This window comes from Schistocerca americana, chromosome 9 (assembly GCF_021461395.2).
Source record: "Schistocerca americana isolate TAMUIC-IGC-003095 chromosome 9, iqSchAmer2.1, whole genome shotgun sequence".
NCBI classification, from domain to species: domain Eukaryota; kingdom Metazoa; phylum Arthropoda; class Insecta; order Orthoptera; family Acrididae; genus Schistocerca; species Schistocerca americana.
The window spans coordinates 78,813,383-78,840,249 of NC_060127.1; the positions used below are offsets into that span (position 1 = coordinate 78,813,383).

Below are 26,867 nucleotides of genomic sequence, written 5' to 3' on the forward strand. Positions count from 1 at the left end.
TGTGTGAAATCGAACTGGTATCCCATCAGGTCCAGAGGCGTTTCCTCTTTTGAGCGATTTTAATTGTTTTTCTATCCCTCTGTCATCTGTGGCCGGCCGGTGTGGCCGAGCAGTTGTAGGCGCTTAAGTCTGGAACCGCGCGACCGCTACGGTCGCAGGTTCGAATCCTGCCTCGGACATGGATGTGTGTGATGTCCTTCAGTTAGATGGGTTTAAGTAGTTCTAAGTTCTAGGGGACTGATGACCTCAGGTGTTAAGTCCGATAGTGGTGAGAGCCATTTGAACCATTTTTGTCATCTGTGTCGGTATCTACCATTTTGTCATCTGTCCGACAATCTAGAGAGGGAACTACAGAGCAGTCTTCCTCTGTGAAACAGCTTTGGAAAAAGACATTTAGTATTTCGGCCTTTGGTCTGTCATCCTCTGTTTCAGTACCAATTTGGTCACAGAGTGTCTGAACATTTTGTTTTGATCCACCTACCGCGTTGACATAAGACCAAAATTTCTTACGATTTTCTACCAATGATTTTAGAAATTCTGATGGAAAGTCATCTCTCCCTTCTGCCTTATTTGGCCTTAAGTGGTCCAAAGCACTTTTAAATTACGATTCTAATACTGGGTACTGTTAACAGTTTAGTGCTTCGGAAAGGTTATCTCAGAGTCGCAACAGTTGCAGAGAGTGGATGGACGTAAATGGAGAAGCATGCCAGCGATGTTCCAGCGCTTCAGCCGCTGAACGACAAAGGCATCGCCGCCCGGCGCCAGCAGTTCGCGCGTCGGCCGGCAGATGGCGGGCCTGTAGCAGCCCGGCCATAAAAGCAACGTGCTCTCCCCCCACCACGGCGGCCGTGGCTGTCCAATCAGGCGCGACGGTCCCCCACCACCGCGCCATTCACACGCGGAGCCGCGGCCCGGTGCCCGCGAGTTGAGAGTGAACGCGCGTGATTCCGCAGTGCGTTCTGGCGTGCCGTCGCGACTTCTTGTTTCGTCTGACAGTTGCTGCGGCTGGAAGCGCATCGCTTCAGCTCGATCGCGTGTCGTATTCACCGCGTGTGCGTGGGTAGCAAGATTTTGACGGCTGGTTCTAAGTGTGTGCGGTTTGTCTCTGCTGTAGCGGCAGCAAGGGCTATGAGTCTGGCTGCGTGAAGGGAGAAGCGGAGAGGAAAAAGGAAGGACGAAGCCGGGGAGAGGCGAGAGGCTTCCAAGACGGCGCGACGCGCAAGGTAAGAGCATCTATCTGCGGAGCTCGTGCTGGTCTCTTTGCCGCGGCGGCAAGGAAGAAGAGGCGGCCGGCGCCCCCGGCTAGGAATTCTTTTTCTCCCCCCCCCCCCTCCCCCATCCGCCCCCCCCTGCCCCCTCATCCCGCAGCCGTGCCGGTAGACCTTGGAATAACTTCCAGCCGGCCGGACACAGGCCGGAGCGGTGCCGCCACAAAAACACTCGGGCAGGGCGCTCGCTTCCGTCTTCAAAACAGACCTGGATCCGCCGCCTGGCAAGTGAAACAACAGGTGTCCGCTCCCCCGCGCCATGGCTGTCACACGGCACTTGACCTAGTCTGTCCTTAGCACTCATTCAACCACGCTACTTTCTTTGTGAAAATACTTCGGCTTTTAAAAATCTACCTGCTGCATAATGCAAGGTACCTCCCTTTCTGATTCGTTAAAGTACCGGGTGATCAAAAAGTCAGTATGAAAACTGAATAAATCACGGCATATGTAGATAGGGAGGTACAAATTGACAAACATGCTTAGAGTGACATGGGGTTTTATTAGAAGCAAAACAAAAACAAAAGTTCAAAAAATGTCCGACAGATGGCACTTCATCCGATCAGAATAGCAATAATTAGCGTAACAAAGTAAGACAAAGCAAAGATGATGTTCTTTACAGGAAATGCTCAATATTTCCACCATCATTCCTCAACAACAGCTGTAGCCGAGGAATAATGTTGTGACCAGCAGTGTAAAGCATGTCCAGAGTTATGGTGAGGCATTGGCGTCGGATGTTGTCTTTCAGCATCCCTAGAGATGTCGGTCGATCACGATACACTTGCGACTTCAGGTAACCCCAAAGCCAATAATTGCACGGACTGAGGTCTGGCGACCTGGGAGGCCAAGCATGACGAAAGTGGCGGCTGAGCACACGATCATCACCAAACGACGCGCGCAAGAGATCTTTCACGCGCCATCTGTCGGACATTTTGTGAACTTTGTTTTTTTTTTTTTTTTTGGTTCTAATAAAACCCCATGTCATTCCAAGCATGTGTGTCAATTTTTACCTCTCTATCTACATTATTCCATGGTTTATTAAGTTTCCAAATTTATGCTAACTTTTTGATCACCCTGTACATCAGCACGATGCCTCTTTCTTCTTGCTTCCTACCTTCCTAGCTAATGGAGACGCGTGAGCTAAAACTAGCAGACAGAACGTACTGTACGAGAAATACAAAGTGGCGACGACATTCTGTTAGCTAGCCGGCCGGAGTGGCCGATCGGTTCTAGGCGCAACAGTCTGGAACCGCACGACCGCTACGGTCGCAGGTTCGAATCCAGCCTCGGGCATGGATGTGTGTGATGTCCTTAGCTTAGTTAGGTTTACGTAGTTCTAAGTTCTAGGGGACTGATGACCACAGCAGTTAAGTCCCATATTGCTCAGAGCCATTTGAACCATCTGTTAGCTAATTTCTGGAGGAGTTCACGGCAAGATTTTGATTTTCCGCTGGGGAAAACGGACAACTAGTATCTCTACGCAAGGTACTTGCACGCGTATTGCAATTACTGGAGCTATAGGGCTCGCAATAACATTTCTTTTACTGGAAAGCTATAACAGGAGTTAGAGAAAATATGGAAGCACACCGCGAAATGCACGAGTGACATAAATACAGTTGCTAGCCACGCCTGCATGTTACAGGATGGTTATAATTAAACTATAGTTACTTCAGTCGGTCCACACGAAAACAAATGATCGTCGGACTGTGGAACTCTGTGGAAACATTTATAAGGACATGCGGAGGAGAAATAACTAATAAGCCATTGAAATAAACCACTCCGTCTTCAGGCCACAAGTGGCCCGTCGGGGCCATCCGACCGCCGTGCCATCCTCAAGGGAGGATGCGATTAGGAGGGGCGTGCGTGGTCAGCACACCGCTCTCCCAGTCGTTATGGTGGTATTCTTGACCGAAGCCGCTACTATTCGGTCGAGTAGCTTGTCATTTGGCAACACGAGGCTGAGTGCACCCCGAAAAATGGCAACAGCACATGGCGGCCTGGATGGTCACCCATCCAAGTGCCAACCACAGCCCGAGAGCGCTTAACTTCGGTGATCTCACGGGAACCGGTGTATGCACCGCGGCAAGGCCGTTGCCCGTTGAAATAAACACATTTTTCAATTTTCTGATGAGAAGATAACATTGGTTAACTGCGCACCATATCTGCGTTCCAGGTTACAAGCGTTGCTCAGTGTGACGACCATCTGCATCGACGAGAGCCTGGAACGGCACTGGTGATACTGTTTCACAATTGCTCGCAGCACTTTTGGAACGGTGGGCCAAGGGATGTTCAGCCGTCGTGATACGGCTTTTGTACTGCTTGAAAATTGCACATTGCGAAAAGCAGTCTCAGCCATGGCAACACCAGCACCTCCAACAATTTATCCTGCAGTTAGCCTTCGGCCTATCCCAGCAGCAATTAACGTATCGCATGCTTGAATATAACTGCAGATGCTAGGCAAGCCTCCAGCTGTATCTGAATACGGGGGGCACCTGTACAGTGTCCTTAATACAGAGGGGTCCAAAAAAATGTATCCACTGTTTAGAAGCCCATAACTGGCAAACTAATTGACGGAGTTGTCTCATCTTTGGTAGTGTAATAGTTTGTAGTTCCGGCAATCGCCACACAAGCGTTGTATTGCGTTGTTTTGTTTTGTCAGATGACAGTCGCCAGATAGTCAGTGTTTTGTCCTTAGTTGCACCTAGTTACTCGGGAAACATGGCTGGCGCAAGGCTTACATTCGATGAAAGGAAGTCAGTTTTGAAGTGGTATTTCTACGAAAACATTAATGAGGTTCAACGGCAATGGCGAAATGAGTATCAAACAGATCCACCGACACGTTTAACGATTCGTCGCATTCGAGACAAATTTGAAGCCGAAGGCTGTGTTAAAGATGTACACAAACAACGATCTGGACGACCTGTAAGAGTAAAAAGTCCAACTAACTCCCGTCGTTTGTTAGAACAATTCACTCGCTCACCACAGAAGTCTGTGAGACAGTGTGCCCGTGAAACTGGAGTGAGTCGCTCAAGTGTTCGGCGAATTTTGAAGATAGCAAAGTGGAAGTGTTACATCCCACGATTGCTACACGCAATGAACGAGGACGACCCAGATCGTAGAATGGATTACTGCGAGTGGTTTACTAACATGGTGCGCAACGATAAAGAGTTTGCACAGATGGTTGTGTGGTCTGATGAGGCACAGTTCAAACTCAATGGTACAGTAAATCGCCACAACTGCATCTACTGGGCCACCGAAAATCCGAACGTCCATGTAGACAAAGCCGTGAATTTGCCAGGAGTAGGTAGGTAGGTAGTTAGTGTTTAACGTCCCCGTCGACAACGAGGTCATTAGAGACGGAGCGCAAGCTCGGGTTAGGGAAGGATGGGGAAGGAAATCGGCCGTGCCCTTTCAAAGGAACCATCCCGCCATTTGCCTGAAACGATTTAGGGAAATCACGGAAAACCTAAATCAGGATGGTTGGAGACGGGATGGAACCGTCGTCCTCCCGAATGTGAGTCCAGCGTGCTAACCACTGCGCCACCTCGCTCGGTTGCCAGGAGTAAATGTGTGGTGTGGGTTGTCTTACCGAGGCTTGATTGGGTCATTCTTTGACGGCACAGTTACCGGTGAGGTGTACCTTCAGAAGCTTCAGACATCCATTTTACCTGCCATTTTACTTTCAACAAGATGGTGCCCCAGCCCACTACCAAAATCGTGTTAGGGCGTATCTCGACGAATATCTACCAGGAAGATGGATAGGCCGTAGAGGTGCTGTGGAGTATGCACCACGTTCCACAGACCTAACTCCTCTGGATTTTTACGTATGGGGAACACTAAAGGACGTCGTTTATCGACAAAAGCCACGCACATTGGATGGACTTCGAGAATCCATCATACATTCATGTGCAAAAATCTAACTGAACACTTTGCAGTCAGTAGTTCGTGCTGCAGTTCGGCGGCATCGTTTGTGTGTGGATGTTAATGGTGACCATTTCGAACACCTACAGTGATATCTTTAAGTTGGACTTTAAGCTACACTTTCAACAAAAATGAGACAACTCTGCCAATTAGTTTGCAAGTTATGGACTTTTAAACAGTGGATACATTTTTTGGACCCCTCTGTGTGTTACAAATGGTAAGAACAGTGTTTTGTGTCGTCAGTGCCTTATGCCGGAGCTGAGTACATTCGAACGGTGGTAGATTGTAGGTGCTGGAATGGTGGCTGCTTCCGCAACCAAGGCAGCCAAAATGTTTTGGTGTTTCACGAGGCACAGTATCGAAGATTTATAGGCTACCGCGTACAGGGAAAGTGGAAATAAATCATCATCCGCTGAGTCACAACGCGGACGAAAGTGTGTATTGGTTGATGGTGACGAACGGTCGTTAAAGAGGACTGCGACGAAAAACAATTATGGCCAGCTACAGAACTGAAAGTACGCGAACCCTGTTGGCACCAAAACAACGCGAAGGGAGATCAAGAGGCAGGAAACTGTAGGGCCAGCTGGAGTTCCAAAACCGCGGAACGGTGATGTAAATGCCAGGAAAAGGAAACCGCTGTGCCGAATCCATAAAACCTGGACTTTGGACCAATGGAGGAAAGCCTTTTGATCGAACGAGCCATGTCTCGCACTCTTTCCATCTAACCGAGTTTAGCCTCGACATCTACACCTACCTTTATACTTCGCAAGCCACCCAACGGTGTGTGGCGGAGGGCACTTTACGTGCCACTGTCATTTCCTCCCTTTCCTGTTCCAGTCGCGTACGGTTCGCGGGAAGAACGACTGCGGGAAAGCCACCGTGCGCGCTCGAATCTCTCTAATTTTACATTCGTGATCTCCTCGGGAGGTATAAGTAGGGGGAAGCAGTATATTCGATACCTCATCCAGAAACGCACCCTCTCGAAACCTGGACAGCAAGCTACACCGCGATGCGGAGCGCCTCTCTTGCAGAGTCTGCCTCTTGAGTTTGCTAGACCTCTCCGTAACGTTATCACGTTTACCAAATAACCCTGTGACGAAACGCGCCGCTCTTCTTTGGATCTTCTCTATCTTCTCTGTCAACCCGACCTGGTACGGATCCTACACCGACGAGCAATACTCGAGTATAGGTCGAACGCGCGTTTTGTAAGCCACCTCCTTTGTTGATGGACTACATTTTCTAAGGACTCTCCCAATGAATCTCAACCTGGCACCCGCCTTACCAACAATTAATTTTATATGATCATTCCACTTCAAATCGTTCCACACGCATACTTCCAGATATTTTACAGAAGTAACTGCTACCAGTGTTTGTTACGCTATCATATAATCATACAATAAAGGCTCCTTCTTTCTGTGTATTCGCAATGCATTACATTTGTCTATGTTAAGGGTGAGTTGCCACTCCCTGCACCAAGTGCCTATCCGCTGCAGATCTTCCTGCATTTCGCTGCAGTTTTCTAATGCTGCAACTTCTCTGTATGCTACAGCATCATCCGCGAAAAGCCGCATGGAACTTACGACACTATCTACTAAGTTATTTATATATTTTGTGAAAAGCAATGGCCCAAGAAGGCAGGATCCCTGTTCGCCCACCTCGAAACGTCCACGGCTCGTTTTGTGAGCAGAGAATAAACTGTCGCATCTGCGCTGGCCGACACAGCCGCCAGATCACAATTTGGAAAGCACGACTAGTGTTGTAGTGGACTTGGGTTCCACGACATTCCCAAATTTCTCGAGTCCAAGCATTTTCATCCATATACAGGGTGGTCCATTGATCGTGACCGGGCCAAATATCTCACGAAATAAGCGTCAAACGAAAAAACTACAAAGAACGAAACTTGTCTGGCACTATGGTTGGCCCGCTACATGGCGCTGCCATAGGTCAAACGGATATCAACTGCGTTTTTTAAAATAGGAACCCCCATTTTTTATTACATATTCGTGTAGTACGTAAAGAAATATGAATGTTTTAGTTGGACCACTTTTTTCGCTTTGTGATAGATGGCGCTGTAATAGTCACAAACATATGGCTCACAATTTTAGACGAACAGTTGGTAACAGGTAGGTTTATTAAATTAAAATACAGAACATTTTATTTCGGTTGTTCCAATGTGATACATGTACTTTTGTGAATGTACTTCTGAGAACGCATGCTGTTACAGTGTGATTACCTGTAAATACCACATTAATGCAATAAATGCTCAAAATGATATCCGTCAACCTCAATGCATTTGGCAATACGTGTAACGACATTCCTCTCAACAGCGGGAAGTTCGCCTTCCGTAATGTTCGCACATGCGTTGACAAGGCGCTAACGCATGTTGTCGGGCGTTTTCGGTGGATCACGATAGCAAATATCCTTCAGCTTTGCCCACAGAAAGAAATCCGGGGAAATCGGATCCGGTGAATTTGCGGGCCATGGTATGGTGCTTCGATGACCAATCCACCTTTCACGAAATATGCTATTGAATACCGCTTCAACTGCACGCGATTTATGTGCCGGACATCCATCATGTTGGCAGTACATCGCCATTCTGTCAAGCAGTGAAACATCTTGTTATAACAGCGGTAGAACATTACGTAACAAATCAGCATACATTGCACCATTTAGATTGCCATCGATAAAATGAGGGCCAATTATCCTTCCTCCCATAATGCCGCACCATACATTAACCCGCCAAGGTCTCTGATGTTCCACTTGTCTCAGCCATCGTGAATTTTCCGTTGCCCAATAGTGCATATTATGCCGATTTACGTTACCGCTGTTGGTGAATGACGCTTCATCGCTAAATAGAACGCGTGCAAAAAATCTGTAATCGTCCCGTAATTTCTCTTGTGCCCAGTAGCAGAACTGTACACGACGTTAAAAGTCGTCGCCATGCAATTCCTGGTGCATTGAAATATGGTACGGGTGCAATCGATGCTGATGTAGCATTCTCAACACCGACGTTTTTGATATTCCCGATTCTCGCGCAATTTGTCTGATACTGATGTGCGGATTAGCCGAGACAACAGCTAAAACACCTACTTGGGCATCAACATTTGTTGCAGGTCGTGGCTGACGTTTCACATGCGGCTGAACACTTCCTGTTTCCTTAAATAACGTAACTATCCGGCGAACGGTCCGGACACTTGGATGATGTCGTCCAGGATACCGAGCAGCATACATACGCCCATTGGGCATTTTAATCACAATAGCCATATATCAACACGATATCGACCTTTTCCGCAATCGGTAAACGGTCCATTTTAACAAGGGGAATGTATCACGAAGCAAATACCGTCCGCACTGGCGGAATGTTACATGATACCACGTACTTATAGGTTTGTGACTATTACAGCGCCATCTGTCACAAAGTGAAAAAAGTGGCCCAACTAAAACATTCACATTTCTTTACGTAATACACGCATATGTAATAAAAATGGGGGTTCCTATTTAAAAAAAAAAAAAAACGCAGTTGATATCCGTTTGACCTATGGCAGCGCCATCTAGCAGGCCAACCATAGCGCCATCTGGTTTCCCCCTTCAAGCTAGACGAGTTTTTCTATTTTTTGTAGTTTTTTCGGAGGCTTATTTCGTGAGATATTTGGCCCGGTCACTATCAATGGACCACCGTGTATAATGTTTTTTTCAATGACGTAGTGTAACCAGTTTAAATACAAAATAAAATACAATGGTGTATTGAAAATCAGTCAGCTTGCACACAACGAGTAAGAACCTTCCCGAAGTATTTCAGAAATAACCACTGAAATGCTTTCTTGAAGTGTAAAACAAATAGCTTAAACAGGTATGCAATATTGCAAGTATGACGGGAAACGATTAGTTTGGAATGTTGGATGACGCTGTACACTCTGGCCATCCGAATGCAGGGTTCGGGGTTTGGGGAACGCATCATTTTACTGCGCAATGATTTGATTAGCTCTTTATTTATGTAAAGAGACTCGTGAAAATTATGAGCTAATAAAATAAAAGTGAAGCAGAAAAGACAGAAGTATTTAAGGTGTCATTCACTGACCTAATGCCCTTTGATGGGTCGACATTTCTTTGCCGAATGTCCTTCTTTTAACAACTTACATTGTAGTGTCTACTTGCCGTCTTGAGTTAGCGGCCGTTTTAGCGAACAACGCGCGGATTTTCGTCAATATTTAGTTCAGGACCTCCGTGGTCTCTACGGCGTATGTTGTGGAGCTTTCTCCAAGAGGAAGTCTTTGTTTTTAGCTGCCTTTCCTTTCGTCGATTGGGCTTAGCGTGTAGTCGCTTTTAACTTCTTTATCTGATTAGTGTTCTAAGACTATGACATGGGCGCTTATGATGTCAGTTGTACCTGGGAAAAAAAATAAAAAAATGAAAGCCCACTGACCTAATGCATGCTGTGGACACATCTTAAAAGAAGCTTTTGAAATTACTAACCCAGAACAATTACGGCGAACATCTTGTAATATTTACGTTTTAAAATTAAACTGCTAAGACTTACAGAAAACGTAAGAGATAACACATAAGAACGCAAATAACAACAAAAACAGAAGTAATCTATTTCGTAATTTTATACGAAAAAACCTGTACGTTGTCATTTGCACGACGACTTGAAAATGACAACCAGCCGAAACGAGACTCGTCGGTTATGTAAATAATGAGCTGATAAAACAATTGTGCAGCAGAAGATGGGAAAATATTTAATATGTCAACCACTGACCTCTGAAAAGAAACTTTTGGAATTATGTTTTACAGCGTTGCGTAGTACGTGCAGTTCAGGAACATTTCGGAACGATGACTGCATCAGCATGACTGCGCACTGTCATAAAGCATTGGGAGGCATCGGTTTGTGGTTCGTAACATCCCTGAGACGGACCCGCTTGCCCACAGTCGCTTCCTGAACCCAATGGAACAGCTCTGCGATAAGTTACAACGTTGTAGTGATATCAGTCGTCATCTGGAATGTGTTGTGCTGGCGTGCGAGTGTCAACCAGAGTGTCAATTTTCGCGCGTGCGCCAAGTAGTTCAGCAATTTCCGCTAGGGGCGCTGCGGTTTGCTCTCGGGACGCTCAGAGCTTTTGTTCCTTGTTGTTACTTTTTGTGTGTTGGTTATTCGATGTGTTTTTGCCAATAGCCTTATATGCATTCCTACGTACTATGTATCCAGTAACGCATGCAGACAAGGAGCTCACTAAGCGCAACTGATTTCGCGTTCCTAGTCTCGCGAGGCCGGTATTTAGCGTTCCTCCTCGTGAGAGCTGCAGTATTCTAAATTTACATAAAGTTCCATCGTGGTGTTGAAAACATCACGGTGTAGTTACAGCAGACTCTCTAGTAACAACGCCTGACTGTCGTACACAACGGCCAAAACGCAGACTTGGCTCCAGAAACCAGTGTCCAACACCACGTTCTCTGGCTTCGGCTCTTGAGAATGAACTGGGGTGCCTCTTGTGGTGTCACCGCCAGACACCACACTTGCTAGGTGGTAGTTTTAAATCGGCCGCGGTCCATTAGTATACGTCGGACCCGCGTGTCGCCACTGTCAGTGATAGCAGACCGAGCGCCACCACACGGCAGGTCTCGAGATACGGACTAGCACTCGCCCCAGTTGTACGGACGACGTAGCTAGCGATGCACACTGACGAAGCATTGCTCATTAGCCGAGCCAATAGTTAGAATAGCCTTCAGCTAAGTCAATGGCTACGACCTAGCAAGGCGCCATTAGTAACATTGCATGTATCTAAAGAGTCTCACTTGTATCGCCACAATCTCCAGATGTACCAAAAGGATGGATTAAAGTTAAGTATTCCAGAAGCTACGTACTTTTCTTTATAGCATTCATTATGTATCCTGTTTCAGACCTCACGCCATCCTGCTTTAGCTTAGCGCGTGCCTTTCGGCTTCCTCTCATTGTGTCTAGGCTGTCTTGTCTAGACACAACACCTCTTCTGCACATTGTGTTCCAGTGGTGCGACCTTATGTTTTTGGGACTGTAGCTTATCTGATGATTTGGCGCTACGTGTCTTAATCAACGCTGATTTCAGATTCAATTTCGCTACTTGGCTCCGAAAATGGCACATAATTGACCCCCGAATGATCGAAATATACAGGCTGTATCAGAGAGAATCATCTGATTTGGCTCATCTATATTTCTGAAACCAATGAACGTGATGAACGGGAAACTCTAAAACTTTTTTTTTTACTAGCTTTTCATAGATGTTCAATACGCCCCCCTTGATATGCACGGCATATGTCATTGCGGTATTCAAATTGTTCCCACACTGCAGCGAGCATGTCTTGAATTACAGCTTCAACAGATGCTGTTATGCGATGTGTCAGCTCATTCATTGTTGTTGGCAGCGGTTACACACAGTCTTTTATAAACCTCACAGGAAATGATTACATACAGTCATGTCCGGTGACCTTGGAGGCCAAAAATGTAAAGCTGAATTATTTGGTTCGGGGCGATCAATCCATCGGTCAGTAATCCTTTGATATAAAAATTCCCGCACTTCGAGATGTCAGTGTGTTGGAGTCCCATCCTGTTAGTAAATGAGGTCGTTCAAATCAGTCTCTAAGTGTGGGGAAAAAAAGTTCTCAAGCATATCGAGATATGTGCTTCCTGTAACAGTGTTCTCGGCAAAGAAAAATGGACCATACATCTTTTCCCGTGAAACCGCACAAAACACATTAAATTTTGCAGAATTCGTCATGTTGCAGAACTTCATGTGGATGTTCTGCACCCCACATTCTCACATTATGACGGTTCACCTTTCCATTTAAATGGAATGTTGCCTCGTCACTAAACATTAAGCGTGGAAGAAAACTGTCATCCTCCATCTTGCCAAGAACGAAATTATAGAAATCCACACGTTGTTGTCTGTCACCTTCACGAAGAGCTTGCAGTAGCTGAATTTTGTATGGTTTCATGTGTGAACGTCGACGAAATGCGAGGTGTGGCTAGAAAAAAACCGGACTAGTACTGGTGAAACAATAAAACGAATTCAATAAGGCTGAAAGTCGCGTGGCCTGTCACGTGACTCTCGCTCCGCCTACTGCTCGAGTTTCGTCTGCCTCCTGCACTCAGTCTGCCCGTGGCGTCTGTTTTAAGTAGTTGACGTTTTGTCTGTGCGTCAGAAAATGTTGAGTGTACAGAATGAACAGCGTGTTAACATCAAATTTTGTTTCAAACTAGGAAAATCTGCAAGTGAAACGTTTGTAGTGTTACAACAAGTGTACGGCGATGATTGTTTATCGCGAACACAAGTGTTTGAGTGGTTTAAACGATTTAAAGATGGCCGCGAAGACACCAGTGATGACACTCGCACTGGCAGACCATTGTCAGCAAAAACTGATGCAAACATTGAAAAAATTGGTAAAATTGTTCGACAAGATCGCCGTTTAACAATCAGAGCAGTGTCTGAGTTAACAGGAGTTGACAAGAAAAGTGTTAGGCAGATTCTTCATGAAAGTTTCAACATGAACAAAGTGTGTTCAAAAATGGTTCCAAAGTGTCTCAAAATTGAACAGAAGGAACGCCGAAGAATGATTTGTTCTGACATCCTGGAAAACATTGAAAGTGATCCCACCTTCTTACAAAATGTTATTACTTGCGATGAATCGTGGTTTTTTCATTACGATCCCGAAACTAAACGCCAATCGATGCATTGGCAAACTCCTGGTTCTCCACAACAAAAAAAAGCACGAATGTCAAAATCGAAATTCAAGGCAATGATTATTGTTTTTTTTTTTACATCAAAGGGATTGTGCACATTGATTGGGTACCAGAGGGACAAACAGTGAATCAGCATTACTACATTAGCGTCCTGGCTACGCTACGTGAGCGAGTACGGAGAAAACGGAACGATTTGTGGAGAAAAAAGTCATGGATCCTTCACCAAGACAATGCCCCAGCTCACAGACCGTTGTCAGTGAAGACGTTTTTGGCAAAACACAATATTCCCATCTTAGATCATCCACCCTACTCCCCTGATTTGGCCCCCTGTGACTTTTTTCTTTTCCCTAAAGTCAAGTCAGCTTTGAAAGGAACTAGATTTGAGACTGTTGAAGCAGTAAAATAAAAAGCGACGGAAGTAATGTATGGACTTACCGAAAATGATCTGCAGCATTGCTATGAACAGTGGAAAATTCGTATGGAGCGGTGTAGAGACCGAGAAGGAGAGTACATTGAAGGAGATAACATGAAATTGTAAATAATTGTAAATAAATGTTTTTTCCAGCATCAGTCCGGTTTTTTTCTAGCCGCACCTCGTACATGCCAGACGAAAATCGGGGGCATGTTGAGCCGTCGAACTGCACGGCAAATGGATTTCTGTGGAGTCTTTGTGAAACTACGGCGGATGCGTTCGACGCCTGTGTCCGGCACTCAGTTACGGCCCGGCACTTTGCCTTCACACAAACAACCTGTTTCTCGGAATTGTTCATGCTATCGTCTAATGCTCTGTGCTGTAGGAAGATCCACACCGTACCTAGTGCGAAAGTCACGCTGAACAGTTATTACCGACCTGCACTGTGGAAAACGTAGAACACAATAAACGCTTTCTGTTGTCCCGACACCATTTTTACTAGAACTGAAGCGGGCGCACACTGCTGCTACCTAGCGGGAACCATAAAAGTTATGATTTTTTTTAAAAAATCGGATGATTCTTTATGATATACCCTGTATGATATATTAATGCCGGATGTTTCCGCTACAGTGGTCAAATAGTGGGCACGAATTTATCTTTACTGGAGCAATGTACTCAATTTAATCACAAATATGCGGCAATTATTAGCGCGCTTGATTTTGTTACCGTGACGATAAAAGATATTCGAACTGTGCCACGTATTTGCGCAATCCGTCGCTGCCCAAGGAGTATCATTGTTCGCGTAATGCATGTCTGCTCCGTAGTTCGGAATAACACAGCCTCTGCAATATCGGAAGTAATACGTTGTCCGACTCTTCTTGGAACGCGCTTTCCCGGAGTGTCCGTACTAAACCTCTCCGTGATGCACAGCACCTCTCTTGTAGCGCCTGCCGAGCGTCTCTGGGCCGGCCGAAGTGGCCGAGCGGTTCTAGGCGCTTGAGTCTGGAACCGCGCGACCGCTACGGTCGCAGGTTCGAATCCTACCTCGGGCATGGATGTGTGTGATGTCCTTAGGTTAGTTAGGTTAAAGTAGTTCTAAGTTCTAGACGACTGATGACCTCAGCAGTTAAGTCCCATGGTGCTCAGAGCCATTTCGAGCACCTCCGTAACGCTCTCGCGCCAACTAAACGACCCCGTGACGAAACGCGCCGCTCTTCTTTGGATATTCGCTATCTCTTCCATCAATCCTACCAGGAAGGTGTCCCAAATTGATGAACAAAAGAATCGATCGAAAAAGTGCTTTGTAAGCCACTTTTTTGTGCATGAATTATATATTTCCTTACAATTCTTCCGCTGGATTTCAGCCTGGCATATACTTTTCGTATTGTTTCTTTTATGCGGTCATTACTCTTGAGGTAGCGCTGCAAAGATATTCCTAGTTATTTTACGGTGGTAACTATATTCAGAAATTTGTCGTGAATAGTATAGTTCTACAGTAGTTGATTTTTTCTTCTGTGTATGCCAGTGCTTTACATTTATTTACTTCCAGTGTCAACTGCCAGAGCCTGTACTATACATCAACCCCCTGCAGGTCATTCTGCAAATCGATACCGTCTTCTGGCGTTGATACATTCTTACAGATAAGTGCATAATCTGCGAACAGTCTTAAAGGGCTTGCGATGCTTTCAACTAGATCAATTATATACGAGTGAGGCAGCTAAAACAGGCCACCCCCAAATTTATCCAGAATAAATAAAATCGAGCTGAGGTTTTCGCCAAATTATAGCGGACGATATGGCGAATTTCCTGACGTTCGCAAGTAATTTTGATAGTCAGTAGTCGCCAAATTACGACACCGACTTTGTTTTTTCTTCTGACTGAACTATAAGAGAAATTCAACGACACAACGTATATGGGACTTTATCAATTAGAGCCGGGATAACATCGCAGCAAGCGACTGCCACGCCGACGGGAGAAGAAGTTCCACAAACGTCTGCCCTATTATACCAAATTAAGCAAACACGTAACTCAGGTACGTTTCGTGTGTTTATTATCACGGCTGCTCACGCTATAAAGAGTCTCTGGAGAAAAAAAATACCGCTCCTTGGATTTCATCTGAAATAAACGGCATCACAAGCTCGTGTTACATGGCATTTCTTCCTTCGAGAGTCGTCGATGTTTCCTAGTATACCTTTTGTTTTAATTTTCGCCGGCAATGAAAGAATGTAGAGGTGTTAAGTTTTGTTATCGTGCAGACTCTTTTGCGTTTCCTGAACAGCCGTTCGATTGCTTTCCAAATGTTCCCTTCAGAGGGTCGGTCACTGCATGTGTAGAATGAGGGGGCATCCCTCATGTTTGCACCACACTGCAGGGACAAGGGTATTTACAAGAGTGCTCCGCGGAAGTGTTATGGGACCGCTATTATTTTCTATACACATAAATGATTTAGCGGACAGATTGGGCAGCAATCTGCGGTTGTTTACTGGTGACGCTGCGGCGAAGATGAGACACGCTAGGATGATACAAGATGACTTAGTTGGTGTGGTGAATGGCAGTTAACCCTCAATGTGGAAATATGTAAGCTAATGCGAATGACTTCAGTCCGGAACCGCGCTGCCTCGGGCAGGGATGTGTGTGATGTCCTTAGGTTAGTTGGGTTCAAGTAATTCTAAGTCTAGGGGACTGATGACCTCAGATGTTAAGTCCCATAGTGCTTGGAACCATCTGAATGCGAATGAATAGGAAGATCAACCCTATAATGTTCGGATACAGCATTATTAGTGTCCTGCTTGACACATTCAAGTCGTTTACATATCCGGGCATAACTTTGCAAAGCGATATGAAATGTACGAGCGTTTGAAGATTGCCGTAGGAAAGGAGAAGACTACGGTTTATTGGGAGAATTTCAGGAAACTGGGGGGTTCATCTGTAAAGGGGACGGTATGTAGGACGCTAGTGCGACCTATTCTTCGGTATTGTTCTAGTGTTTGGGATCCGTCACAGGTCCGATTAAATGAAGACATCGAAGCAATTCAGAGGTGGATTTGTTACCGGTAGGGTAGAACACCACACAAGTGTTACGGAGACGCATCGGGAAATCAAATGGGAATCCCTGGAGAGAAGACGTTCATTTCGAGGAACACTATTGAGAAAATTTAGAAAACCGGCATTTGAGGCCGATTGCGGAACGATACCACTGCCACCAACATTCGATTCGTGTAGGGACCACGAAGATAAGGTACAAGAAATAAGGGTTCATACGGAGGCATACAGACAGTCGTTTTCATCCCGCTCTATCTGCTTGCGGAGTATGTATGTAGATGAAGATGTACGTATATTGCCTTATGACCAGTGGGATGTCATCCAATAGCTGCGAACAGCAGCATATCTTAGGAACTCGAGATACCAGGTGATGAAAAAGTCAGTATAAACTTGAAAACAGAATAAAACACGGAATAATGTAGATAGAGAGGTACAAATTGACACACAAGCTTGGAATGACATGCGGTTTTATTAGAACAAAAAAATACAAAAGTTCAAAAAATGTCCGACAGATGGCGTTTCATCTGATGATAATAGCAATAATCAGCATAACGAAGTAAGACAAAGCAAAGATGATGTTCTTTACAGGAAATGCTCAATATGTCCACCATCATTCCTCAACAATAGCTGTAGTCGAGGAATAGTGTTGTGAACAGCACTGTAAAGCATGTCCGGAGTTATGGTAGGGCATTGGCGTCAGATGCTGTCTTTCAACATCCCTAGAGATGTCGGTCGATCACGATACACTTGCGACTTCAGGTAACCCCAAAACCAATAGTCGCACGGACTGAGGTGTGGGGACCTGGGAGGCCAAGCATGACGAAAGCGGCGGCTGAACATACGATCATCACCAAACGACACGCGCAAGAGATCTTTCACGCGTGTAGTAATATGGGGTGGAGCGCCATCCAGCATAAACATCGTACGTTCCAGCAGGTGTTCATCAGCCAGGCTGCGGATGATGCGATTCTGTAACATATCGGCGTACCTCTCACCCGTCACGGTAGCAGTTACAAAACCATAATCACGCATTTCCTCGAAGAAAAAAGGCCCGATGTCGGTAGATGTGGTAAATCCAACCCATACCGTGACTTTCTCGTCGTGCAATGGAGTTTCCATGACCGTTCTAGGCCGGCCGGTGTGGCCGAGCGGTTCTAGGCGCTCCAGTCTGGAACCGCGCGACCGCAACGGTCGCAGGTTCGACTTCTGCCTCGGGCATGGATGTGTGTGATGTCCTTAGGTTAGTTAGGTTTAAGTACTTCTAAGTTCTAGGGGGACTGATGACCTCAGAAGTTAAGTCCCATAGTGCTCAGACCCATTTGAACCATTTTGACAGTTCTAGGATTTTCGGTAGCCCAAATTCTGCAGTTGTGGGCGCTGACAGACCCTCGGAGCGTGAAATGAGCTTCGTCGGTCCACAACACGTTACTCAACCAATCGTCATCTTCCGCCATCTTTCGAAACGCCCACACCGCAAATGCCCTCCGCTTCACTAAATCGCCAGCTAACAGTTCATGATGCCGATGGATTTTGTACGGATAGCATCGGAGGGTACGCCTCAGTGCCAACCAAACAGTAGTGTATGGAATACCGGTGCGACGTGCGACTGCACGAGCGCTGACTTCCCCGTTCATAGACGAACCCGCTACAGTCTCCATTTCTTCCTGAACTGTCTCAGCAGCATTACGCCTTGTGCTCGGTCGGCCACTAAGGGGTCTATCGTCTAAACAACTCGTGACTTCGAACTTCGAAATCATTCTCGCCACAGCTGCATTTGTCAACGGACCTTTACCCGTTCGAATCCCTTTCCTATGGAGATAGGTTCGTAACGCTGAACTAGCACGTTCCCCATTTGCCATTCTGACAGCTTCACTAAAAGCGCCTTTTCAGGTAACATCAACATGCTGCGACTGCTGGCGCATCTGATTCTGTCTTTCATTACAGCTCCTTTTATACACTATTGTCATGCGCAGTCACTGATGTTTTGCTGTCCAGAGCCATCTGTCGGACATTGTGAGAACTTTATTCTTTTTTTTGGTGCTAACAAAACCCCATGTCATTCCAAGCATGTGTGTCAATTTTTACCTCTCTATCTACATTATTCGGTGGTTTATTAAGTTTTCAAATTTATACTGACTTTTTGATCACCCGGTACATTAGCGCATTTAGATTCATATCAATAAAATAGGGACCAATGGAGCGGGTCTTGAAAAACACGCACCAAACGCTGATGGACCAAGAGCATTGTTTCTATCCACTTTTTGAGACAGCGTGGATTTTCAACTGGCGATTAGTGCATATTGCGGAGGTCGACGTCGTAAACGATACTTCTTCCTTAAACAAAACTTTACGTAGGTGACTTTGCACTTTCCGGAGATAGCATCCGGAGAAGCGTAAACAATTTTGCAAATCTTTCCCACGAAACTGTAAACGCAGCGAAATGTGAAGAGGATTAAATTCCATAGAATGCAGTATTAGCGGAACACACGTTTGGTTGATCCTTCTCCTACTTCCAACATGCCTCCTATTGACATTTGGATCGTGTGCTGCTGCTGCTAAAATGTTAGTGGCATTTCCTTCATCAGTAGCTCTTCTTTTTCCTTGGCGTATTTTATTCTCCACTCTTGCATTTTCTAGAACTTTTTTTTACAATGTTTGCAAAGAGATCGCGAGTGCGTGGCAGTATCCGGATACTCTTCGGCACACAACCGCATCGCTCCACTAATAGTTTGGCGACGTTCGTCATAAACGGTACCCTCTTCTTCGACTGTCCTATTCAATGTAGAATGTAATCCATTAGGAAAAAAAAAAGAAAAAACAAAAGCAGGTTAAGTGTCTAATTCGGTGACTATAAACGATAAAATTACTTTCGAACTTCAGGAAATTCGCCAAATCGTTCGTTATAACTTGTCGAAAGCTGCACCTTGATGTATTTATTTATTCTGATTATATTTGAGGTGGGCTGTCTTAGCTGCTTCACCCCATATATTGTAACAGTAGCGGTGTTGTTACACTTCGTTGGGGTACTCCTGAAATTATCTGTACATCTGTGGCTTTTTTTCAGTTAAGAGCGACCTGTTGACCTCTGTCTGAGAGAGAGTTCTGAATCCAGTTCACAAATCTGATCCGACACTAAATAATCTCGAATTTTTTCACTAAATGGCGGTGCAGAACTGAGTCAAATGCTTTCCTTAGGTCAAGGAACACTGCATCAACCGAAGGGGCTTTCACCGGCGAAGAGAACGAGCTGGGTTTCGTAAGATATGTTTGCAGAAACCGTTTTAGTTTTCATTGAGGATATTTTCGATCTCCAAAAACGTCATAATTGCAGATCCAAAGCGTCAAATATGTCCAGCATTGGCTAAATGGACGCGAGAGAGTTTAGATAACGCTCCGCAAGTGTCAGGAGTTGCTCTGAAGTAATACGAGAGATGGCACTGTGACGCAGAAGTGCTTTGTGCTGATTTAATTGGTAATGCGTGATTGAAACAGAAAATCGCGAGTGATTTATCTTAAACTCTATCGTGTGCGTCAACTGAGTTTTATTTTCGAATTACCAAATAAAACTAACACGGCGCGCCTCGTCAGAACACAGGAGTCTGCTACCTGCACTGAACGCAGAGCGAGTCTGTCTGTCTTTATCGCAATGTTCTCGCCAACCCTGGCATTTAACTTAATGAAGGAATTCATTTTTCCCCTCGTTGCACCTGAAATACAAACCAATTTACGCCTACAGGGAGCGTGATTTAGTCGACTCCTCTGATGCGATCTATTTAGATTCCGCTTATGAAACACTTGTGCGACCCATTCTTAAGTACTGCTGAAGTGTGTGGGACCAACACAAGACAGCGCAAACGCGTACGAAGAAGGGCAGCGCAAACTGTCACAAGTTTGTATGACCGGCGACAGAGCGTCACAGAAATGTTGGAAATATTGAGCTAAAGTGTTTTTAAGATATATGCCAATTATGAGGGCTGGCCCAGAAGTAACCGACCTAACAAAGAAAACACAATTTTGGCAAAAAAGTCTTTATTTCTCTAAGTAACCTCCTTTCAATTCTTGCCAACGATTTTCAATTGTTCACATGTCTCCGTGCGTGCTGTTTCACCTTTTCTCACGATTCCTACGAGAGAGATACGTTAGGGAATGTACGGGACAGGCCTAAAGTCTGTGTGCGGTTTTTTTAAGTAAGTACCGTTTTGAAATTAAAAAAAGACGTGCTAAGATATCTCGATAATTTTATTTTTACATGAAAGCCTGTACCTTAATCCACGCACTGACGGCATTACAGTCTGATTCTTCCTTGTTTACGTTGTGTACTGAGTGTTTAAGATGCCTCCGATAATCGTGAGTCCCGCCGACTGTGAAGTACGGGCTGTTATAAGATTTCTTAGTGCTAAAGGCCTAAAAGCGATCGATATACATCGTGAGATCTGTGCAGTTTACGGAGGAAACATTATGAGTGATGGAATGGTAAGAAAGTGGGTGAGAGCATTTAAAGATGGCCTCACAAATGTGCATGACGAACAACGGAGTGGGCGTCCTTCGGTCGTTAATGAGAGTTTGGTGCACGAAGTGGACAATAAGGTGAGAGAAAACAGACGCTCTACGATTTCCTCCTTGCGGGATGACTTTCCTAATGTTTCTCGTAGTGTTTTGTATGGCATTGTGACCGAGCACTTGAATTACCGAAAATTGTGCGCACGTGGGGTACCGAAAATGTTGACGGATGTGCACAAAACCAAACGTTTAGACAGTACATTGACTTTCCTCGAGCGGTACCACAACGGCGGTGATGATTTCTTACGCCAAATTGTTATGGGCGATGAAACATGGGTGGCCTACGTCACACCAGAATCAAAGCAACAGTCCGTGGAAGTTGAGCAAGGGCATCGTTTTGCTGCAAGACAATGCCCGTCCGCACGTGGCGAGTCAGAACAAAGATGTCATCACATCTTTTCGATGGGAAACTCTAGATCATCCTCCGTACAGTCCCGATCTTGCGCCCAGTGACTACCATCTGTTCCTGCACTTGAAGACACACCTGGGCGGTCAGCGTTTTCAAGACGATGGCCTAGTCAAAACAGTGGTGATGCAGTGGTTAACAAGTCAGGAGGCAGACTTCTATGAGGAGGGTATTCAAAAACTGGTACAACGTTATGACAAGTGCCTCAATATTGACGGAAATTATGTAGAAAAGTAGATTAACGTACAGGCTTTCAAGTAAAAATAAAATTATTGAGATATCTTAGCACGTCTTTTTTTAATTTCAAAATGGCACTTACTTAAAAAACACGCCTCATATTATTTCTCAATATCCCTTTTTCTCAACACATGCTAATCGTACAGGGATTAATGTGGTATCGTCAGAAAGGTTTTTTAACCGGCTTCTGACATTGCATATCGATTCTGCGCTAAAATTTAGTATTTGTGGAAAAACTTAGGCTAAAAGACACTTTTAACAATTATAGGCAAAATGACATCACGGATCCCAGCTTAATACCTATATTTTACGAAGTTAACTTATTAATCACGAATAAGGGACTCCCTTTTCATATTATCTTATTACAAATATCGTTTTATTTGTTTTAAAGTACTTATTAATGTGATAATTTGTGTACAGCATCACCATAGATAATTGTCGTGACCACTGAAGTAGTCTATTATCTCTGGCCCTCATACAAGTTGATTTTCTGAACGAGAAACATATTTATCAATGTCGTCTTGAACTGTGATTTACCTATTGCAGTTACAGCCTAACATTCTTACATAAAGTACGAAGTGTAATTAAAATCTCAAAATGAAGTTAGAGGTTCTAGTAGCTTTACTGTGATGTGAGAGATAAAAAGCGAACACTATGTTCTAAGCTATACATTTCGCATTAATTTACTTCATTCTATTTTGTGTTTGAATTTCTCATTAAACTTTTGTTCAACAACAGGTAAAATATTATGATCGAAAGGTAGAAATTACAAGCAATTGATGACAGTCGAATATTGACACTGGGAGAGCTGTTGTAGTACTACGGATAAACTTAACACCATCTGATCCAAGTATACCTTATCAGTTGACAAGAAGACAGCCGCCTATTAAAATTGCATTTGCAATCGCTATAAGTAAGTTTCTGGGACATGTGCTTCAAAGAACAGGATTGTATTTAATCCCGTCGTTTCTCATGGACGACACTGTATGTAGCCTTTTCAAAGGTAACTATATCAACTAATATTTTTGTATCCCTTAAAGAAACGAAAAAACAAAAAGTACATGAAGATTACATTCTTACGTTGAATATCGTTTACACCGAGGAATTGTAATGCGCTGTAAAGGATTTTATTCAAAATTATATGCATGGAAATGTGTGTACAAGGATGTACCATGAATTCATTATTATTGTTTCACGTCGTTCGGTTCATTTTTGTAGAAGTTTTCTCTTCATTCCTACAAGTAGCGTTATGCCAGTGACTGCACATATTCCAAATACCGTCGTTATTTACAACTATAAAAACGCGAAAGTTTCGCAGGAGTCCACTGGTTATCAATATTTATTTTTCAACAGCGATAGAACCTACAAATATGTGGTATGCGACAAAGAAAAGAGTAAATCATCAAGTTTTTGTTACGATGTCAATAGACTTCAACAAGTGCGTCGTTTGTTTCTCGAAGAATGTCTAATTGATTTTCGATTTCACGCTATACGCTAGACAACATTCATTGTGTAACACCAGAAACAGTGTCTTTTATCTTTCTTCGTAATATATCCAGATTGGGAACTTGTGTAGCGTAAACCTTGTCCTACACGTAGCACCAAAAAAGAACTCCAAACGCGTTACGTCTGCTGATCTTGCAGTCCGAGCACTGGTACCATAACGCCCAATCCACCTGCCGGGAAATGTTTCATTAAGAAAATTCCTGAAATGCAATCCCCAATGCGGTGGTACACCGTCTTGTTGAAAATTGCATCAGGCTGCAAGTGTCTCGGTTGCGGCTCCGCAAACTGTTCTGCCGTAATGAGATTTTTACTCTGCAGCGGAGTGTGCGTTGATATGAAACTTCCTGGCAGATTAAAACTGTTTGCCGGACCGAGACTCGAACTCGGGACCTTTGCCTTTCGTGGGCAACTACTCCACCAACTTTTTTTTTTATTGTTGAGTTTGGTCGTTGCGGACGTCATATGACCTCCGTTAAAGTTCGTTTGTTAATCCTTCCACTCAGTTCTTTTTTATTACGGAGGCCAACCAGCTCTCTGACCGAACACGCTGAGTTACCGAGCCGGCCCCAACTGAGCAACGACTCACACGCCCCGTCCTCACAGCTTTACTTCTGCCATAGCCGGACAGATATTAGCTGTTAGCGAGTTTTCGACAAAAAAGGAAGGACCTGTCACTATGTTCTGTATTAAACCGCACCCCATATTCATTTCAGGGAAATCTCTGACCCGATCTAAGGCAAAGTGTGGAATTGACAGAAAATCCTAGGAAGTTCTGGTCTTACGTTAAATCAGTAAGTGGCTCGAAACAGCATATCCAGACACTCCGGGGTGATGATGGAATTGAAAAAGAGGATAACACGCGTAAAGCTGAAATACTAAACACCTTTTTCCAAAGCTGTTTCACAGAGGAAGACCGCACTGCACTTCCTTCTCTAAATCCTCGCACAAACGAAAAAATGGCTGACATCGAAATAAATGTCGAAGGAATAGAAAAGCAACTGGAATCACTCAACAGAGGAAAGTCCACTGGACCTGACGGGATACCAATTCGTTTCTACATAGAGTACGCGAAAGAACTTGCCCCCCTTCTGACAGCCACGTACCGCAAGTCTCTAGAGGAACGGAAGGTTCCAAATGATTGGAAAAGAGCACAGGTAGTCCCAGTCTTCAAGAAGGGTCGTCGAGCAGATGCGCAAAACTATAGACCTATATCTCTGACGTCGATCTGTTGTAGGATTTTAGAACATGTTTTTTGCTCGAGTATCATGTCGTTTTTGGAAACCCAGAATCTACTCTGTAGGAATCAACATGGATTCCGGAAACAGCGATCGTGTGAGACCCAACACGCTTTATTTGTTCATGAGACCCAGAAAATATTAGATACAGGCTCCCAGGTAAATGCTATTTTCCTTGACTTCCGGAAGGCGTTCGATACAGTTCCGCACTGTCGCCTGATAAACAAAGTAAGAGCCTACGGAATATCAGACCAGTTGTGTGGCTGGATTGAAGAGTTTTTAGCAAACAGAACACAGCATGTTGTTATCAATGGAGAGACGTCTACAGACGTTAAAGTAACCTCTGGCTTGCCACAGGGGAGTGTTATGGGACCATTGCTTTTCACAATATATATAAATGACCTAGTAGATAGCGTCAGAAGTTCCATGCGGCTTTTCGCGGATGATGCTGTAGTATACAGAGAAGTTGCAGCATTAGAAAATTGTAGCGAAATGCAGGGAGATCTGCAGCGGATAGGCACTTGGTGCAGGGAGTGACTACTGACCCTTAACAAAGACAAATGTAATGTATTGCGAATACATAGAAAGAAGGATCCTTTATTGTATGATTATATGATAACGGAACAAACACTGGTAGCAGTTACTTCTGTAAAATATCTGGAAGTATGCGTGCGGAACGATTTGAAGTGTAATGATCATATAAAATTAATTGTTGGTAAGGCGGGTAGCAGGTTGAGATTCTTTGGGAGAGTCCTTAGACAGTGTAGTCCGTCAACAAAGGAGGTGGCTTACAAAACACTCGTTCGACCTATACTTGAGTATTGCTCATCAGTGTGGGATCCGTACCAGATCGGGTTGACGGAGGAGATAGAGAAGATCCAAAGAAGAGCGGCGCGTTTCGTCACAGGGTTATTTGGTAAGCGTGATAGCGTTACGGAGATGTTTAGCAAACTCAAGTGGAAGACTCTGCAAGAGAGGCGCTCTGCATCGCGGTGTAGCTTGCTCGCCAGGTTTGGAGAGGGTGCGTTTCTGGATGAGGTATCGAATATATTGCTTCCCCCTACTTATACCTCCCGAGGAGATGACGAATGTAAAATTAGAGAGATTAGAGCGCGCACGGAGGCTTTCAGACAGTCGTTCTTCCCGCGAACCATACGCGACTGGAACAGGGAAGGGAGGTAATGACAGTGGCACGTAAAGTGCCCACCGCCACACACCGTTGGGTGGCTGGCGGAGTATAAATGTAGATGTAGATGTAGAACCCATATCCCCACATTGTGCTTGTTCACTTTACCTGATATGTGGAATGTAGCCTCGTCTTAAAAATGAAATTCTTTGAAGATATTCATTGCTGTGGCAATATCTCAGTTTCAAATTCTGCTCGACAAGCTCCATAACTCGGTTGTATCGCGTGTCTTATCTGTAGTGTTGGCAGAAGCGCCAACACTGTTTTTCTAGAGGAGGTCGAAATGCACGCGTTTAATTACACGCTGACTGGCGTGAGGTCTGGAACAGGACAATATCTTGAGAATTGCAAATAAAGTACGTAGTTGATATAATACTTAACTTTAATCCACAATTGTAGAACATCTCTCGTTACGGTACATGCTTCATAATATTAATTATCAATTGAATAAGGCGCCTTGCTAGGTCGTAGCAAATGTAGCTGAAGGCTATGCTAACTATCGTCTCGGCAAATGAGAGCGTATTTGTCAGTGAACCTTTCCTTGAAAAGTCGGCTGTACAACTGGGGCGAGTGCCAGTACGTCTCTCTAGACCTGCCGTGTGGTGGCGCTCGGTCTGCTATCACTGACAGTGGCGACACGCGGGTCCGGCGTATACTAATGGACCGCGGCCGATTTAAAGGCTACCACCTAGCAAGTGTGGTGTCTGGCGGTGACACCACATTATCTCCACATTATATGAATGCAGGTGTAATCTGTTGCTTAGAATTCTTCACACTGTCTTAGGAATCCTTAGTTCACGAGATTCGCGTCGAGTAGATTTGGAAGGACGTCGTAAGAACGCCTGTTGCACAGCTCCAATACTTTCTTCTCTGACGGAAAGCGGCCCTGTTCTAACATACTGGCTGCCTGTTTAACCTTCATGTACCACGCAACAATATTCCTGCCATCAGGTGCTTCTCTTCCGTATTGTCTTCGAAAATTACGTTGTCAAGTAATTTGAGATGCCACAGAACACAGTGCATATCCTCCTTCTCAGTCAAGTAGCTCCTCAGTTAGCCTCACAAGGGCTGAATGCACACCGCTTTCCAACACTCTTCTTGCAGTCAAATCAGCGAATGTGGAACGTAAGGAACTTGTATGGAAAGCACTAGCTACATTATGTAACGTAGCATATACGGCCACTCAACTGTAGCTGAAGGGAAAATCACACGCACCACTTTTAAATGCGGCCGGCCGGGGTGGCCGAGCGGTTCTAGGCACTACAGCCTGGAATCGCACGACCGCTACACTCGCAGGTTCGAATCCTGCCTCGGGCGTGGATGTGTGTGATGTCCTTAGGTTAGTTAGTTCTAAGTTCTCGTGGACTGACGACCTTAGAAGTTAAT

General features: G+C 44.8%; 1 protein-coding gene across 4 annotated transcripts in view; it reads left to right on the forward strand.

Moving 5' to 3' along the window:
- Positions 1-930: 930 nt before the first annotated feature.
- Positions 931-26,867, forward strand: part of LOC124550910 (interference hedgehog) — a 556,726-nt gene continuing 530,789 nt past the window's right edge. For all 4 annotated transcript variants that reach the window (XR_006967749.1, XM_047125700.1, XM_047125701.1 and 1 more), the window contains exon 1: positions 931-1,223. The gene's annotated coding sequence lies outside the window, so the exon portion shown is untranslated. The remainder of the gene's footprint in view (positions 1,224-26,867) is intronic.